The sequence below is a fragment of the Columba livia genome, chromosome 2 (genome assembly GCF_036013475.1).
Source record: "Columba livia isolate bColLiv1 breed racing homer chromosome 2, bColLiv1.pat.W.v2, whole genome shotgun sequence".
NCBI classification, from domain to species: domain Eukaryota; kingdom Metazoa; phylum Chordata; class Aves; order Columbiformes; family Columbidae; genus Columba; species Columba livia.
The window spans coordinates 64,282,971-64,297,836 of NC_088603.1; the positions used below are offsets into that span (position 1 = coordinate 64,282,971).

Here is a 14,866-nt window from a genome sequence, read left to right on the forward strand (position 1 = left end):
CAGCAGCCCTGCCTGAGGCGGATCCACCTCCATCGCCTCCTCCTCCTGCCGAGGCGGATCCACCTCCATGGGCTCCGCCTCTTCCCGGGGTGGGTCAATCTCCATGGGCTCCTCCTGCCTGTGGGCGGTGCTGCTGCTCCCGCCAGGCAGCCGCCGTTTGGGCGGCGGAGCCATCCCAGGGGGTCCCTGAGCCTCCTCTCTCTTCTTCGCGTCGATCCGGCGCTGTCGTCTGCGGCCTCTTCTCTCGGAGCGATGGCGCAGCTGGCACAGCTCTGCTCCAACTGCCATCACAGAGGCTCGTGGCGTCCCCAACGGCCGCTGCGGTGGCCGGCATGGCGGCCCCCGGGGCCACGAGGCCCCATTGCGGGGCCATTTTGCTCTGCAGCCCTGTCAGTGCTTAGATTTGGTTTGCCTCTGCTGGAACCGACTCATCGGCCTTTTGTCTTCAGCAAAGAGCAAGAGCTGCAGATCTTTGGACAAGGTGTCTTAGCAGCACGACCAACCCGGTCGCTGTATTGCAGAATTGTACTATGCTGAGGGATTCTGATCTTTCTTTAGTGCTGTAGTGTGAAGAATGCAAAACGTGTTTGAAGAGACAGGGCTTTTGTGGCTCCAAGCCACTTCTATGGATGGTCAAGCGTTTCCAGAAATCCTTCTTGCAACAGCCCTCTTGTGAGTCACAGACTTGTGAGTATTATTTCTGCTTGTTGCTGCTGTTTAATCTTTTGTTTGCCGAGGGAAAACTTGCTGTAAGATCTGTGAGCAAAACGTGTTTTTGGAATATTTGCCGGCTGAGTGGTGTCTCCCTCGGGCTTCATCTCTAGGGGTGATCGGTTCAGGGCAGCCGTGCCACAGAGTAGCAGTTGCACGACTGATACTTGTAACGGGGTTCCTCGTGGGTAGCCTTTATTTTGCGTGGGTTGCGTGTTGAACTGCTGGGTAGTTAGTTTGGTTTGACATTTCCTGAAGGTCTAGGCAAAGATTAAAAGAAGGAGCGGACTTAAAGAGAAGTATGTATTATTTTGTCATGCCATGTTGCTGTTTGAAACCTGGGTTGATTATTGGTGATATTCAAGGAATTGCCGAGACTTAGAGGGCAAGTCTTGATGTGCTGAGCGGAAGAGTGCAATGGGTCTGTTTGGTTGCCAGGTGGCTTTCTTGACCCATGTGGCCAGTTTATCAAGATTACACTGCACGCCTGAGAGAGTGAGAGAGATCCCCTCCCTCCTTAAATAATGACCGTGACGCTAATGGGATGAAATACTCGTATCGATCAGCCTGGATGTCAGTCCAGCTCTGTCCCATCTCTGTCCCCCTTCCCCGATACGTCACATCTGTGGGCAGAGCAGTCAGAATGCCCTTGGCTCTCAGACCGGCGCAATTAAAAACATTAGCTCTGTGCTGGGGTGTTATCTCGTGTTTTCAAACTAATTCCAAATAATGACTGTGCGAGCTGTGAAAAAGAAAGGTTTCTCACTCCATGAAGGAAATGAATTCACTTTCAGTCAAACCCACACAATTTCGGGTACGGAGCTCTCAGGGCTCTGTCAGGGCTTTCTTTTCTCTTCTGCCTTCTCTTCCCTTCCCCCCTGCCCGTCCCCTTTCCCTCTCCCTTCCTTCACTCTTCCCTCAAAACCACTTTCCAGGACACAAAACGCAACAGATACAAGTGTTTTTGTTGTTTTTTTTATTTTATTTTATTTTATTTTATTTTATTTTATTTTATTTTATTTTATTTATGTTAATTTACTTCATTTTATGTTTTTTCATGTTCTGTTATTCCATGTCATTTCCGTTTCTCACTCTTTTTCAGAGCCAATGCTCACAATCCTTAACACAAGCCCACGTGTAGCCAGGAGCAGGCTGATGCATTCTTCAGTTTAGCTTGAACAAACAGCCCTTGCGGGCTGGCAAAGGCAAGTCCCAGAGCTGCAGAGAGCAGCAGCAGGAATGGAGGCCAAGCTTTGCCAGGTTCCTGAAGAGGGAGGACCTTGAGAATGAGGCGCGGGACTGACCATGCACCAAAGAAGAGGTATGTGGTACTGTGGGATCTTTTCCAAAGCATCACATGTAGCGATGGCGAGCAGATGTTTTGCCTTGCACACCTTGTTTGGCTGCTGTGCTTCTTGGGCAGGGTGCACGAGAAGCGCTCTGGTCCCTGCCAGGCGCTGGTGTTGCCCGCAGGGAGAGGTGCCGAGTGGCAGCTGCGAATCCTTCCTGTTCCTGACAGGACACCAGTGGCTGCTCCAAAGCACTGGGTCCCCATGCAACATCTCTGCGTGCTGCTTCCTACATCTGCCTTCTTGGTCTGTAACTTGCTTGGGTTTTGCTTGTTTCTTTCTACCTTGTTTGGTGTTCTGTTTCTGTTGTTGATGTTGTTTCCATTGTTGTTTTGGTTTTGTTGGGTTTTTCTAAGTTGGTTTCATTTGGTTGGTTTAGGTCAGTTTATACGTTTTTAAGTTTGGTTGAGGTAGGGGGTCTTAGATTGCTTGTTTCAGGTTTGATGGTTTAGCTTGGTTTCGGTTGGTTAGTTTAGGTGGGTTGGTTTAGGCTGTGTGATGTGATTTTCTTACCGCTGATCTATGTTGTTTAGCTTTGGAGGTTTACTTTTCTTGGTTTTGCTGGGTTCTTTGGTTGGTGCTGTTTTCTGACGCTTCTTTAGCACTGGTTGCGTTAGTTTGGTTGAGGTTTCTGGTTTTACGAGCTTGGTTCAGTTTGTTGCGGTCGTTTGAGGTTGGTTTGAGGCAGGTTCTTTGAGGGTGATTGTGAGAGGCTGGTTGTCGAAGGCTGGTGGGTTCAGGTTGCTTGATGTAGGTGATTTTTGGTTGAAGGTGTCTTCCGTTGGTTGTTGTAGGTGGCGTATCTGAAGCTGTTTTCGTTGAGGCCGTTTTCAGTAGTTTGGTTTAGGTTTGTTTAGATGATTTTAAGTTGGTTGGTTATTTTAGGTTGTTTGTTTTCAGTAGGCGGTTTAGGTGGGTTGGTGGGTGTCTGTGTTTTCAGGTAGGTTGGTTTCGGCAGGTTTGGTTTACATTGTTTAGGTTGCCTGAAGGGTTTCTGTTGAGGTTGGTTCAGGTTGTTTGGTTTAGGTTGGTTTAGTTCCTTTTTGGTAGGTTGTTTTAGGCAGTGTTTTTTACGTTGCATGTTTGAAGATGGGTTCCTTCAGGTTGGGGTGGTTTAGATTGGTTGTTGAGGGTGCTTTAGGTGCTTTGGTTAGATTTACATGGTGTTTTGTTGGTTTTAGGTTGTGTCTGGATGATTTGGATGTGACTGCAATCTCGCTGGGACATGCGTCCCCCCACTAATCACCAGGCTCGATGGGGCTGTTTGTGCTGTCTCAGCAGATGTCCCCGTCCTCCTTCCCTGCTCCACGTGTTTCCCTGCCTTGCTCAAAGAGGACGACCTTCCCCGCTAGAGGCGAACCATTGCTAGGTCAAGGGGATACGGTAGCTGCGCTGTGCTTGAGAACCTCCAAACAAGCTCAGGGTCCATTTGTAGGAGAACCTGGGGTAGTCAAGCTTCCAAGACTGCAGACACATCCAAGTGAGACACTGCATGGGGTAGGGTGGCTGGTGGTTGGAGTTTGGTTGTTGGGGTTTTTTAGGGGGTTTTAGCTTCGTTGTTGAAGTTTAGTTGATTTAGATTGGTTTTTAGCTTGGCGATTGTAGGCTGGTTTCAGTGGTTCTATTTAGCTTTGGGTTGTTTGCTTGAGGTCATTTTGGTCAGGTTGTGTCATTCGATTTCCTGTTTTTGAGGTTGGTTTAGATGGGTTGCTTTAGGTAGTTTTATCCTTTATCAGATTGTTTTGAAGTTGTTTGAGGTTGTTTAATGGTTGTTTTAGGTTAAGATTGGTTGGTTTGGGTTTGTTTAGCTTGTTTGGTTACAGGTTGCTTGAGGTTGGCTGAGAAATGCCGGTTTATGTAGTTTTAGATTGTTGTAGGTAGGATTTTTAAGATCATTTGGTTTGGGTAGGATTGTTTTAGGGTGTTTAGGTTGGTTTCTTTTGTTTGGTTTAGGTTGGTTTAGGTAATTTGTCGTAGATTGTTTAAGGTTCTGCTTAGGTTGTAGGTGGCTGATTGAAGTTTTTGAAGGCAGACTGGTTTAGGTTGTTTAAGGTTGGTTTAGGTGAGTTGTTCTGTGCTGGTTTAGGTAGGCTGTTCTAGCTAAGTTTAGGGCCAACTGGTGGAGCAGCAGGCGCCCAGCCCAAATGGCCCAAATCAGCCGTGGGAAGGGGCCGTGCTCAGCGCTGCAGAGGAAGGCAAAAAAGCCTTCCTCCCCCCAGCTGCGGGGCACGAGAGGCCATCTTCCTGGTGCTTGAGCAGCGGGCAGGAACCGAGCCAAAAGGGCCCAGAGGAGCTCTGCAAAGTGGTCGTGCTCAGTGCTGCAGAGGAAGGCAAAAAACCCCCGGGGACCAGTGCCAATCTGCCCCGGGGGAAAAAATTCCTTCCTGACCCCAGTGCTGGCGATCGGCTGTTCCCTGAGCATGTGAGCCAGACCTGGCTCCTCGTCCCACAGGCTGCTCACGCCCCCCAGGACCTGCCCAAGCCCTAGCCTATCCTACCCTGTCCTACCTCGAGCCGGAGCCATCTCCCGGACTTCCGAGAGTGCCCAAATGCCTCTGAGCTGATGGTCCTTGGGGGCAAGACTCCTTCCTGTGCCTGGTGGGACACCAGTGGGTGTTGCAAGCACAGAAGAAATGCCCTTTGTCTCTCCACTGCTATCCAGCTCAAAAGGATTTCCATCCGTGAGCTGAGCTTGGATGGTGGCCCTGCCCGCAGATCACCTTGCAGTGGAGAACCTCCAGCAGCCTCATGCAAGCTCTTCCTCCCTCAGCCCCTGCCCTGTGATTCCACCAGCTCCTCAAGTGCTTCCTGTGGGATGTGTTGCGGCTGCCCCCGGGCCAGCTCTGGCAGTGGACACGGGACCCGGCTGCTCCTTTTGGTCCTGCTCGGGGCATTGTGAGCGCTGCATTGCCGGGTGCTGGCATTGTGACACGGGGGTGACAGAGCCACGCGTGTGCAGCCCCGCCCACCCCAACTCCGCCCAGCACCTTTGGGAGGAAGCCTTTGGGGTGCTGGCCCCAAATCAGTCCCTGTCATCTACAAGACAGGGGAGTAATCAACCTAACCGTGTCCCTCTTTTGCCAAAACACAGTGTGGATTTGTTGCCAGTCCAGCCTTACTTCCAGTACTTGTTCCTACAGCCCCGTTACGAATTCCTGCCCAAACCTGGGAAGAAGAAACAAAATGCCAGAGATTACTGAATGCACCAAGAAGACACAGCAGAGATGACGGAGGAAAACAGCAAGAGGGGAAGGAGAGGAGGAGCAGAGGACACGTAAGCAAACAAGATCCTTGAATCTCACCCCATCCGAGGAGTGATAGAAGGGTTCCCAAAGACCAGGCTCTGAATCAAAAGCATACCTCGTCAGCTTCTGTCTCCAAGTCTCTCATTTGCTGCTCGGCCTCAGGTCTGCTCTGACAGTAGGCCACACTTCTCTGCCTCATTTCAGCATCTGGATGCTTCAGAAGAAATGTGTGAGCTCCTGCAATAGCCTTTGCAAGGTTGTGAGCCTAAACAGGGATGGGAAAAAGAGGAAGAGGGGGAAAAGGGTTAATGGGGGAAAAAAAAATCAAAGTTTCCCAGTTTTTTCAACAAATCGATTATTGCTGCAGATAGCATAGGTGACGACTTGAAGTTAACAGAAGAGCATTTTTCCCCTCCACTTGCCCTGTTCATGAAGCTGACAAGGCAGAAGCATATACTGTTGCTCCTGTGTGGGATTAGTCTCACAGCAATTACTGAGGCCAGCCTGTGACTGCTGACCAGGAGCCATCACTGCCCGTGTTTACACGGCGTTCGTGTCACTTCTTGGCCCAGCAGCACGCAAGACAATATCCCAAGAACGTATCTGCCTGATGGTGTTACAGAGTTCGAGCAAACGGCAGGGACCTGTGTGTGATCTGCCGCAACAGCTTTTGGAAGGTCGTGAGCCTAAACAGGGGTGGGAAGAAGAGGAAAGGGGAAGAAAAAGTTAACTGGGAAAAAAAACCCACGTTTCCCACTTTCTGTCAACGAACTTTCCTGCAGCCTCTCTATTCCCCAGCTGACATCTAGGGAAGCCACAGTCTCAGCAGATACAATGTTACACTAGAACTGATACAAATCTTTGGTGGTTTTTTACTAGAGGAGCATGTTTTACTAGGAGCGTGTTACTTTTAATGCCAAAATCGATTATTGTAGCAGATCGCATCATAATGATTGTAAGTTCAAAAGACGACTTTTTCTCCCTTCCTCCCGTACTGCATTTCTAGTATTTACAGAGGGAGAGAGAAAGGAAAAGGCTGAAGTATTTGTAAAATGTTAAGAAACTTTCCCTTTTTTCAGGCAAGGTGCAGGTCCCACGGTGTCCTTTGGTCTCCGACGTTCTCCAGTGGCGTCCTGTGGTTTCCAGCGGCCTTCTTCAGTCTCCCACGGTCTCCAGCGGGCTTCTCTGTGCCTGCATTTATAGCTGTTATTGTCTATATGTACATATTTTTCTAAACTATATTGTCCATAGACACACATATAGGGAGAAGGAGAGAGAAAACCAAAGTCTTAATTGTTTGCTGAAATGTGAAAACCTTCTTCCTTTTTAAACCAAGACACAGAGCCAATGGTGTCCTGTGGTTTCTAGCGGTGTCCTTCGGTCTCCGGACAGTCTCCTGCAATCTCCAGCAATCTCCGGTGGTCTCCTGTGGGCTTCCGTGTGCACACATTTATCGATTTAATTTTCTATTTTTACATGTCTTTATAAACTATACAGTCTGCATACACATATATAGGGAGAAGGAGAGAAAATTTGCCTCCGTTTTTAACGCAAACATTTGTCCAAAGGTGTAAGAACCATGTCTTTGAATTCCCACAATTCCTTCCAACAGACGTTTTATTTACTTCAAAAGAACCACCCTCAGAGGAGGAATCCCGCCACGGCACTATGGGACGAGGAGCAGGAACAGAGGTAACATAGGACCCATCTCAAGTTTGTTTCCACAACTCTCCCCAGGCACAGGATGTTTCGGAAAGATGGACCCAATTGGAAATCACTCTGCGTGTGAAATTGGGACCGTGTTTTTGAAACACGCTGTAGTATTGCTGGAGACACATCCCCTGGTCCCTCTGCTTCCAAATTTGCACAAAGCCTTGTATCAAGTCCCAAGCTCCATTCAAGAGAGTCTGGTTAGGCACTGGCAAAAACAGTGAAGAAAGGAAAACGAATATCCAAAAAATCCCCAAACGTATGCATATGACCAACCATACATCAGTAAAAAGAAATCAATAATTCAATAAAGAACACTGATAGTCAACAGAAAACGAAGGGACAATCCACCGGGTGCTGATCCAGTGCTCTTTCCCGTGCTGTACTCTTTGCATTTCATTAGTGGCTTCGCGGTTGTTCCTGTCACCTGCCTGCGCTGACTGGCACAGTCCCTGTCACTGCCCCAGCTGGCACTTCATCCCCCTCTGCTGCCGGATGGCACAGCAGCCCTGCAGCTCCGCAGCGAGTCAAGCCCAGCGTTGCATCTCCCTGCCCTGGTCACGGCGAAGGGCTCCTGTGCCCAGCCCAGCAGGGCAGCGGCATCAGGTGCTTGCAAAGGTTGCATTTCGCTCCAGGAGCCGAAAGCCGAGTTGTTGGGAGTGACCTGGGAACTCGGCTCGTTTGAGAGCCCAGCCTGCAGCCCCGGGACAGCAGCAGCTGTCTGTCCCTCCTCTGAGAGGCGGGGGCGTTTCTGGAGGGAGCGTCACCCTCCGAGGCAGAGGACAGAGCTTATGAAGGCTCGGTGCTTCTGGACTCTGACCCGCCACAGGATGTGCAATGGCCGTGGAAGTGGAAACACCGATTTTCTTTAGTGCTGTAGTGTGGAGAATGCAAAACGTGTTTGAAGAGACAGTGCTTTTTTGGCTCCAAGCCAATTCTAGGGATGTTCAAGCGTTTCCGGAAACGGGTGTTCTTGCCACAACCTTCTTGTGAGTTAATGAGAAAATAGGGTGGGAAAAAAATCAGCACATCAAGTAGCTGTGACACACAGCACGGAAAAGTCTCCACCGGCCACTCCACGCACAAGAAAAAGCCCGATGGAAGGGCGGGGTGGCACATCGGGGCCACCGGGCTGTCGGCAGCGGTTGTAGCGGCGGCAGCTCCAGGGGGCTGCCCGGCTGGAGAAGAAGGGACAGGGGGCGGGAAGAGTTTTTCCTCCAACTCTCTCTCGGGAGCAGCCAAACCGCGCGACTCCCGCTCGTTCCCGCGTTTACCGGAACACGGGGCGGGGCCGAGGAGCGACGGCTCCGCCATCCGCTCGTCGGGGCTGCTGGGTCGGTCTTTGCGGGAGGCGGCTCTCCCGGTGCCCGGGCTGGGCTGCGCTGGGGTCCGTCTTGTGCCCGGCGGGCGGGCGGGCGGGGAGGGCGAGGCCGCTTGTGGGCACGCGTGGGTGGCGGGGCCGGCGCCGCCGCTTGGCGGGCAGCTGGAGCGGGGGCAGCGGGTGTGCCCGCCGGGTCCGGCGGTGTCGGCCGGTACGGGAAAATCCCTTAGAAGATGGTTCAGACTTGTGAGTATTATTTCTGCTTGTTGTTGCTGTTTAATGTTTTGTTTGCTGAGGGAAAACTTGCTGTAAGATCTGTGAGCAAAACGTGTTTTTGGAATATTTGCCAGCTGAGTGGTGTCTCCCTTGGACTTCATCTCTAGGGGGTGATCGGTTCAGGGCAGCCATACCCTTCTCCCCCCTCCCGTCTCGCACCTCCCTCCCCCCCCGTCCACCCTCCCTCCCCGTCTCCTCCCCTCCCGCCTCTCCCATACTCCCGCCTCGCCCCGTCTCCCCCCCTCCCGCCTCTCCCCGTCTCCCTCTCTCCCGCTTCCCTCCCGATCTCCCGCCTCTCCGTTCCCCGCCCCTCCCGTCCACCCCCCGGTCCCGCATCTACCATCCCCCCCCGTCCGGTTCCCCCCCGCCCCGCCTCTACCCCCCGTCCCGCTTCCCCTCACCGTATCTCCCCCGTCCCGCCTCCTTCCCGCCTCCTTCCCGCCTCCTTCCCCCCCCCGTCCCGCCTCCTTCCCGCCTCCTTCCCCCCCCGCCCCGCCTCCTTCCCCCCCCGCCCCGCCTCCTTCCCCCCCCCCGTCCCGCCTCCTTCCCCCCCCCGTCCCGCCTCCTACCCCCCCCCGTCCCGCCTCCTACCCCCCGCCGTCCCGCCTCCTACCCCCCCGCCGTCCCGCCTCCTTCCCGCCTCCTTCCCGCCTCCTTGCCCCCCCCCGGCCCGCCTCCTTGCCCCCCCCCGGCCCGCCTCCTTCCCCCCCCCGGCCCGCCTCCTTCCCCCCCCCCGCCGTCCCGCCGCCCCTCCCCCCTCCCACTCGTCCCGCCTCCCCTCCCCGCCTTCCCCCCCCCGCCGTCCCGCCTCCTTCCCCCCTCCGCCGTCCCGCCTCCTTCCCCCCCCCCGCCGTCCCGCCTCCTTCCCCCCCCCCGCCGTCCCGCCTCCTTCCCCCCCCCCGCCGTCCCGCCTCCTTCCCCCCCCCGCCGTCCCGCCTCCTTCCCCCCCCCGCCGTCCCCCTTCCCCAACGTCCACCCGACTCTCCCTGACTCCCCCCTTTCCCGACTCCAAAACACTTTCAAGGACACAAAACACAAGGGATACAAGTGTTTAGTTTCAGTTTATTTTAGCTTCTTGAAGGCGGGTTAGTTCCTTGCACTTCTTTAAGGTTGGTTTAGGCGATTAGTTCTATGCTGCTTTGGATAGGCTGTTCTAGCTAAGTTTAGGGCCACCTCGTGGAGCAGCAGGCGCCCAGCCCAAATGGCCCAAAGAAGCCGTGGCAAGGGGCCGTGCTCAGCGCTGCAGAGGAAGGCAAAAAACCCCCGGAGACGCTTGCTGTCCCACCTCGGGGGGAAAAAAAGCCTTCCTCCCCCCAGCTGCGGGGCACGAGAGGCCATCTTCCTGGTGCTTGAGCAGCAGGCAGGAACCGAGCCAAAAGGGCCCAGAGGAGCTCTGCAAAGTGGTCATGCTCAGCGCTGCAGAGGAAGGCAAAAAACCCCCGGGGACCAGTGCCAATCTGCCCCGGGGGAAAAAATTCCTTCCTGACCCCAGTGCTGGCGATCGGCTGTTCCCTGAGCATGTGAGCCAGACCTGGCTCCTCGTCCCATGCACAAGCTGCTCACGCCCCCCAGGACCTGCCCAAGCCCTAGCCTATCCTACCCTGTCCTACCTTGAGCCGGAGCCATCTCCCGGACTGCCGAGAGTGCCCAAATGCCTCTGACCTTCAAAAACTCCTTCCGGTAGTCCTGTCAAGAATTCCTGACCGAGCCTGGGAAAAAAACCAAAATGCCAGAGATGAGAATTACTGAATGCAACAAGAAGACACAACAGAGATGACGGAGGAAAACAGCAAGAGGGGAGGGAGAGGAGGAGCAGAGAACACACAAGTAAAGGAGACCCTTGCATCTCACCCAATCAGAGGAGTAAGAGAAGGGTTCCAAAAGACCAGGCTCTGAATAACAAGCATACCTCGTCAGGTTTCGTCTCCAAGTCTCCACACTTCTCCTTTTATAAGGCAAGGTGCAGATCCCACGGTGTCCTTCTGTCCCCGACGGTCTCTGGCGGTCTCCAGTGGGCTTCTGTGCACACACACATCCACCTAGCTTTTATTTTCTATATCTACATATTTCTATTAACTCTATAGTCTGCATACAGGGAGAAGGAAAGGAAAAGTCTGAATGATTTGTGCAATGTGAAAACCTTTTGCCTTGAAGGCAAGCTCCAGCGCTGTCCTCGGGTGTCCTGGCGTCTGTGGCGCTGTCCCCCGCTGTGTGGTGGCTCCTGAGGACTCCTCCCGGTGCTCTGGGGCTGCCGAGCAGAAGATGGCAGCGACCCTCCTCGCCTCTTCCCCAGGCCCCAGGGCAGAGGAGATGCCCCGGCATGAGGGCCGGGGGTGCGGGCTGGGAAGCCGGGCTCACCTGTGGCTCCAGAGCGGCTGCTGGTCCGGCCCATCCCCCGGAGGTGGCTAGTGGCGGCTGCGGGGGCGGCGCCGCTTGCGGCCAGGCGCCTGTTTGGGGGCTCTGGGAGAGCCCCCGGCCGTCCTGCGGCGCTTAGGGCACTGCGGCGCCGGAGGCGGTCCGGCCATGCTGGTGCTGGGCCCCAGCAGCCCTGCCTGAGGCGGATCCACCTCCATCGCCTCCTCCTCCTGCCGAGGCGGATCCACCTCCATGGGCTCCGCCTCTTCCCGGGGTGGGTCAATCTCCATGGGCTCCTCCTGCCTGTGGGCGGTGCTGCTGCTCCCGCCAGGCAGCCGCCGTTTGGGCGGCGGAGCCATCCCAGGGGGTCCCTGAGCCTCCTCTCTCTTCTTCGCGTCGATCCGGCGCTGTCGTCTGCGGCCTCTTCTCTCGGAGCGATGGCGCAGCTGGCACAGCTGTGCTCCAACTGCCATCACAGAGGCTCGTGGCGTCCCCAACGGCCGCTGCGGTGGCCGGCATGGCGGCCCCCGGGGCCACGAGGCCCCATTGCGGGGCCATTTTGCTCTGCAGCCCTGTCAGTGCTTAGATTTGGTTTGCCTCTGCTGGAACCGACTCATCGGCCTTTTGTCTTCAGCAAAGAGCAAGAGCTGCAGATCTTTGGACAAGGTGTCTTAGCAGCACGACCAACCCGGTCGCTGTATTGCAGAATTGTACTATGCTGAGGGATTCTGATCTTTCTTTAGTGCTGTAGTGTGAAGAATGCAAAACGTGTTTGAAGAGACAGGGCTTTTGTGGCTCCAAGCCACTTCTATGGATGGTCAAGCGTTTCCAGAAATCCTTCGTGCAACAGCCCTCTTGTGAGTCACAGACTTGTGAGTATTATTTCTGCTTGTTGCTGCTGTTTAATCTTTTGTTTGCCGAGGGAAAACTTGCTGTAAGATCTGTGAGCAAAACGTGTTTTTGGAATATTTGCCGGCTGAGTGGTGTCTCCCTCGGGCTTCATCTCTAGGGGTGATCGGTTCAGGGCAGCCGTGCCACAGAGTAGCAGTTGCACGACTGATACTTGTAACGGGGTTCCTCGTGGGTAGCCTTTATTTTGCGTGGGTTGCGTGTTGAACTGCTGGGTAGTTAGTTTGGTTTGACATTTCCTGAAGGTCTAGGCAAAGATTTAAAAAAAGGAGCGGACTTAAAGAGAAGTATGTATTATTTTGTCATGCCATGTTGCTGTTTGAAACCTGTGTTGATTATTGGTGATATTCAAGAAATTGCCGAGACTTAGAGGGCAAGTCTTGATGTGCTGAGCGGAAGAGTGCAATGGGTCTGTTTGGTTGCCAGGTGGCTTTCTTGACCCATGTGGCCAGTTTATCAAGATTACACTGCACGCCTGAGAGAGTGAGAGAGATCCCCTCCCTCCTTAAATAATGACCGTGACGCTAATGGGATGAAATACTCTTCTCGATCAGCCTGGATGTCAGTCCAGCTCTGTCCCATCTCTGTCCCCCTTCCCCGATACGTCACATCTGTGGGCAGAGCAGTCAGAATGCCCTTGGCTCTCAGACCGGCGCAATTAAAAACATTAGCTCTGTGCTGGGGTGTTATCTCGTGTTCTCAAACTAATTCCAAATAATGACTGTGCGAGCTGTGAAAAAGAAAGGTTTCTCACTCCATGAAGGAAATGAATTCACTTTCAGTCAAACCCACACAATTTCGGGTACGGAGCTCTCAGGGCTCTGTCAGGGCTTTCTTTTCTCTTCTGCCTTCTCTTCCCTTCCCCCCTGCCCGTCCCCTTTCCCTCTCCCTTCCTTCACTCTTCCCTCAAAACCACTTTCCAGGACACAAAACGCAACAGATACAAGCGTTTTTTTTTTTTTTTTTTTAATTTAATTTAATTTTATTTAATTTTATTTTATTTATGTTAATTTACTTCATTTTATGTTTTTTCATGTTCTGTTATTCCATGTCATTTCCGTTTCTCACTCTTTTTCAGAGCCAATGCTCACAATCCTTAACACAAGCCCACGTGTAGCCAGGAGCAGGCTGATGCATTCTTCAGTTTAGCTTGAACAAACAGCCCTTGCGGGCTGGCAAAGGCAAGTCCCAGAGCTGCAGAGAGCAGCAGCAGGAATGGAGGCCAAGCTTTGCCAGGTTCCTGAAGAGGGAGGACCTTGAGAATGAGGCGCGGGACTGACCATGCACCACAGAAGAGGTATGTGGTACTGTGGGATCTTTTCCAAAGCATCACATGTAGCGATGGCGAGCAGATGTTTTGCCTTGCACACCTTGTTTGGCTGCTGTGCTTCTTGGGCAGGGTGCACGAGAAGCGCTCTGGTCCCTGCCAGGCGCTGGTGTTGCCCGCAGGGAGAGGTGCCGAGTGGCAGCTGCGAATCCTTCCTGTTCCTGACAGGACACCAGTGGCTGCTCCAAAGCACTGGGTCCCCATGCAACATCTCTGCGTGCTGCTTCCTACATCTGCCTTCTTGGTCTGTAACTTGTTTGGGTTTTGCTTGTTTCTTTCTACCTTGTTTGGTGTTCTGTTTTTGTTGTTGATGTTGTTTCCATTGTTGTTTTGGTTTTGTTGGGTTTTGCTAAGTTGGTTTCATTTGGTTGGTTTAGGTCAGTTAATACGAGTTGGTTTTGGTAGGCTTTTTGAGACTGGTTGTTTGACACCGTATGACGTAGGTTGTGTGTTGGTAGGTCACTGAAGGCCGGTTGTTTTAGGTTAAGGTTTGTTAAGTTTGGTTCAGGTTGGCGGTCTTAGATTGCTTGTTTCAGGTTTGATGGTTGAGCTTGGTTTCGGTTGGTTAGTTTAGGTGGGTTGGTTTAGGCTGTGTGATGTGATTTTCTTACCGCTGATGTGTGTTGTTTAGCTTCGGAGGTTTATTTTTCTTGGTTTTGCTGGGTTCTTTGGTTGGTGCTGTTTTCTGGTGCTTCTTTAGCACTGGTTGCGTTAGTTTGGTTGAGGTTTCTGGTTTTACGAGCTTGGTTCAGCTTGTTGCGGTCGTTTGAGGTTGGTTTGAGGCAGGTTCTTTGAGGGTGATTGTGAGAGGCTGGTTGTCGAAGGCTGGTGGGTTCAGGTTGCTTGATGTAGGTGATTTTTGGTTGAAGGTGTCTTCCGTTGGTTGTTGTAGGTGGCGTATGTGAAGCTGTTTTCGTTGAGGCCGTTTTCAGTAGTTTGGTTTAGGTTTGTTCAGATGACTTTAAGTTGAGACATGGTCGGCTGGTTGGTTATTTTAGGTTGTTTGTTTTCAGTAGGCAGTTTAGGTGGGTTGGTGGGTGTCTGTGTTTTGAGGTAGGTTGGTTTCGGCAGGTTTGGTTTACACTGTTTAAGTTGTTTGAAGGGTTTCTGTTGAGGTTGGTTCAGGTTGTTTGGTTTAGGTTGGTTTATTTCCTTTTTGATAGGTTGTTTTAGGCAGTGTTATTTACGTTGCATGTTTTGAAGGTGGGTTCCTTCAGGTTGGGGTGGTTTAGATTGGTTGTTGAGGGGGCTTTAGGTGCTTTGGTTAGATTTACATTGTGTTTTGTTGGTTTTAGGTTGTGTCTGGATGGTTTGGATGTGACTGCAATCTCGCTGGGACATGCGTCCCCCCACTAATCACCAGGCTCGATGGGGCTGTTTGTGCTGTTGCAGCAGATGTCCCCGTCCTCCTTCCCTGCTCCAAGTGTTTCCCTGCCTTGCTCAAAGAGGACGACCTTCCCCGCTAGAGGCGAACCATTGCTAGGTCAAGGGGATACGGTAGCTGCGCTGTGCTTGAGAACCTCCAAACAAGCTCAGGGTCCATTTGTAGGAGAACCTGGGGTAGTCAAGCTTCCAAGACTGCAGACACATCCAAGTGAGACACTGCATGGGGTAGGGTGGCTGGTGGTTGGAGTTTGGTTGTTGAGGTTTTTTAGGGGGTTTT

At 52.8% G+C, this 14,866-nt stretch overlaps 2 long non-coding RNA genes across 5 annotated transcripts in view; one reads left to right on the forward strand and one right to left on the reverse strand.

The window, feature by feature from the left end:
- Positions 1-11,799, reverse strand: part of LOC135578786 (uncharacterized) — a 46,476-nt gene extending 34,677 nt beyond the window's left edge. The window contains exons 1-4 of one of the 4 annotated variants that reach the window (XR_010470881.1): positions 10,753-11,799; positions 10,522-10,631; positions 10,188-10,321; positions 3,972-4,533 (exon numbers count right to left, since the gene is read on the reverse strand). This is a non-coding gene — a long non-coding RNA (uncharacterized LOC135578786). Of the gene's footprint in view, positions 1-3,971; positions 4,534-9,654; positions 10,322-10,521; positions 10,632-10,752 lie in introns of those variants that run through there. The other 3 variants (XR_010470882.1, XR_010470880.1, XR_010470879.1) reach the window with 3 other exon arrangements.
- Positions 7-14,866, forward strand: part of LOC135578793 (uncharacterized) — a 78,833-nt gene continuing 63,973 nt past the window's right edge. Inside the window, exons 1-5 of the long non-coding RNA XR_010470896.1 lie at positions 7-687; positions 1,814-2,032; positions 5,201-5,334; positions 6,385-8,582; positions 12,955-13,173. This is a non-coding gene — a long non-coding RNA (uncharacterized LOC135578793). The remainder of the gene's footprint in view (positions 688-1,813; positions 2,033-5,200; positions 5,335-6,384; positions 8,583-12,954; positions 13,174-14,866) is intronic.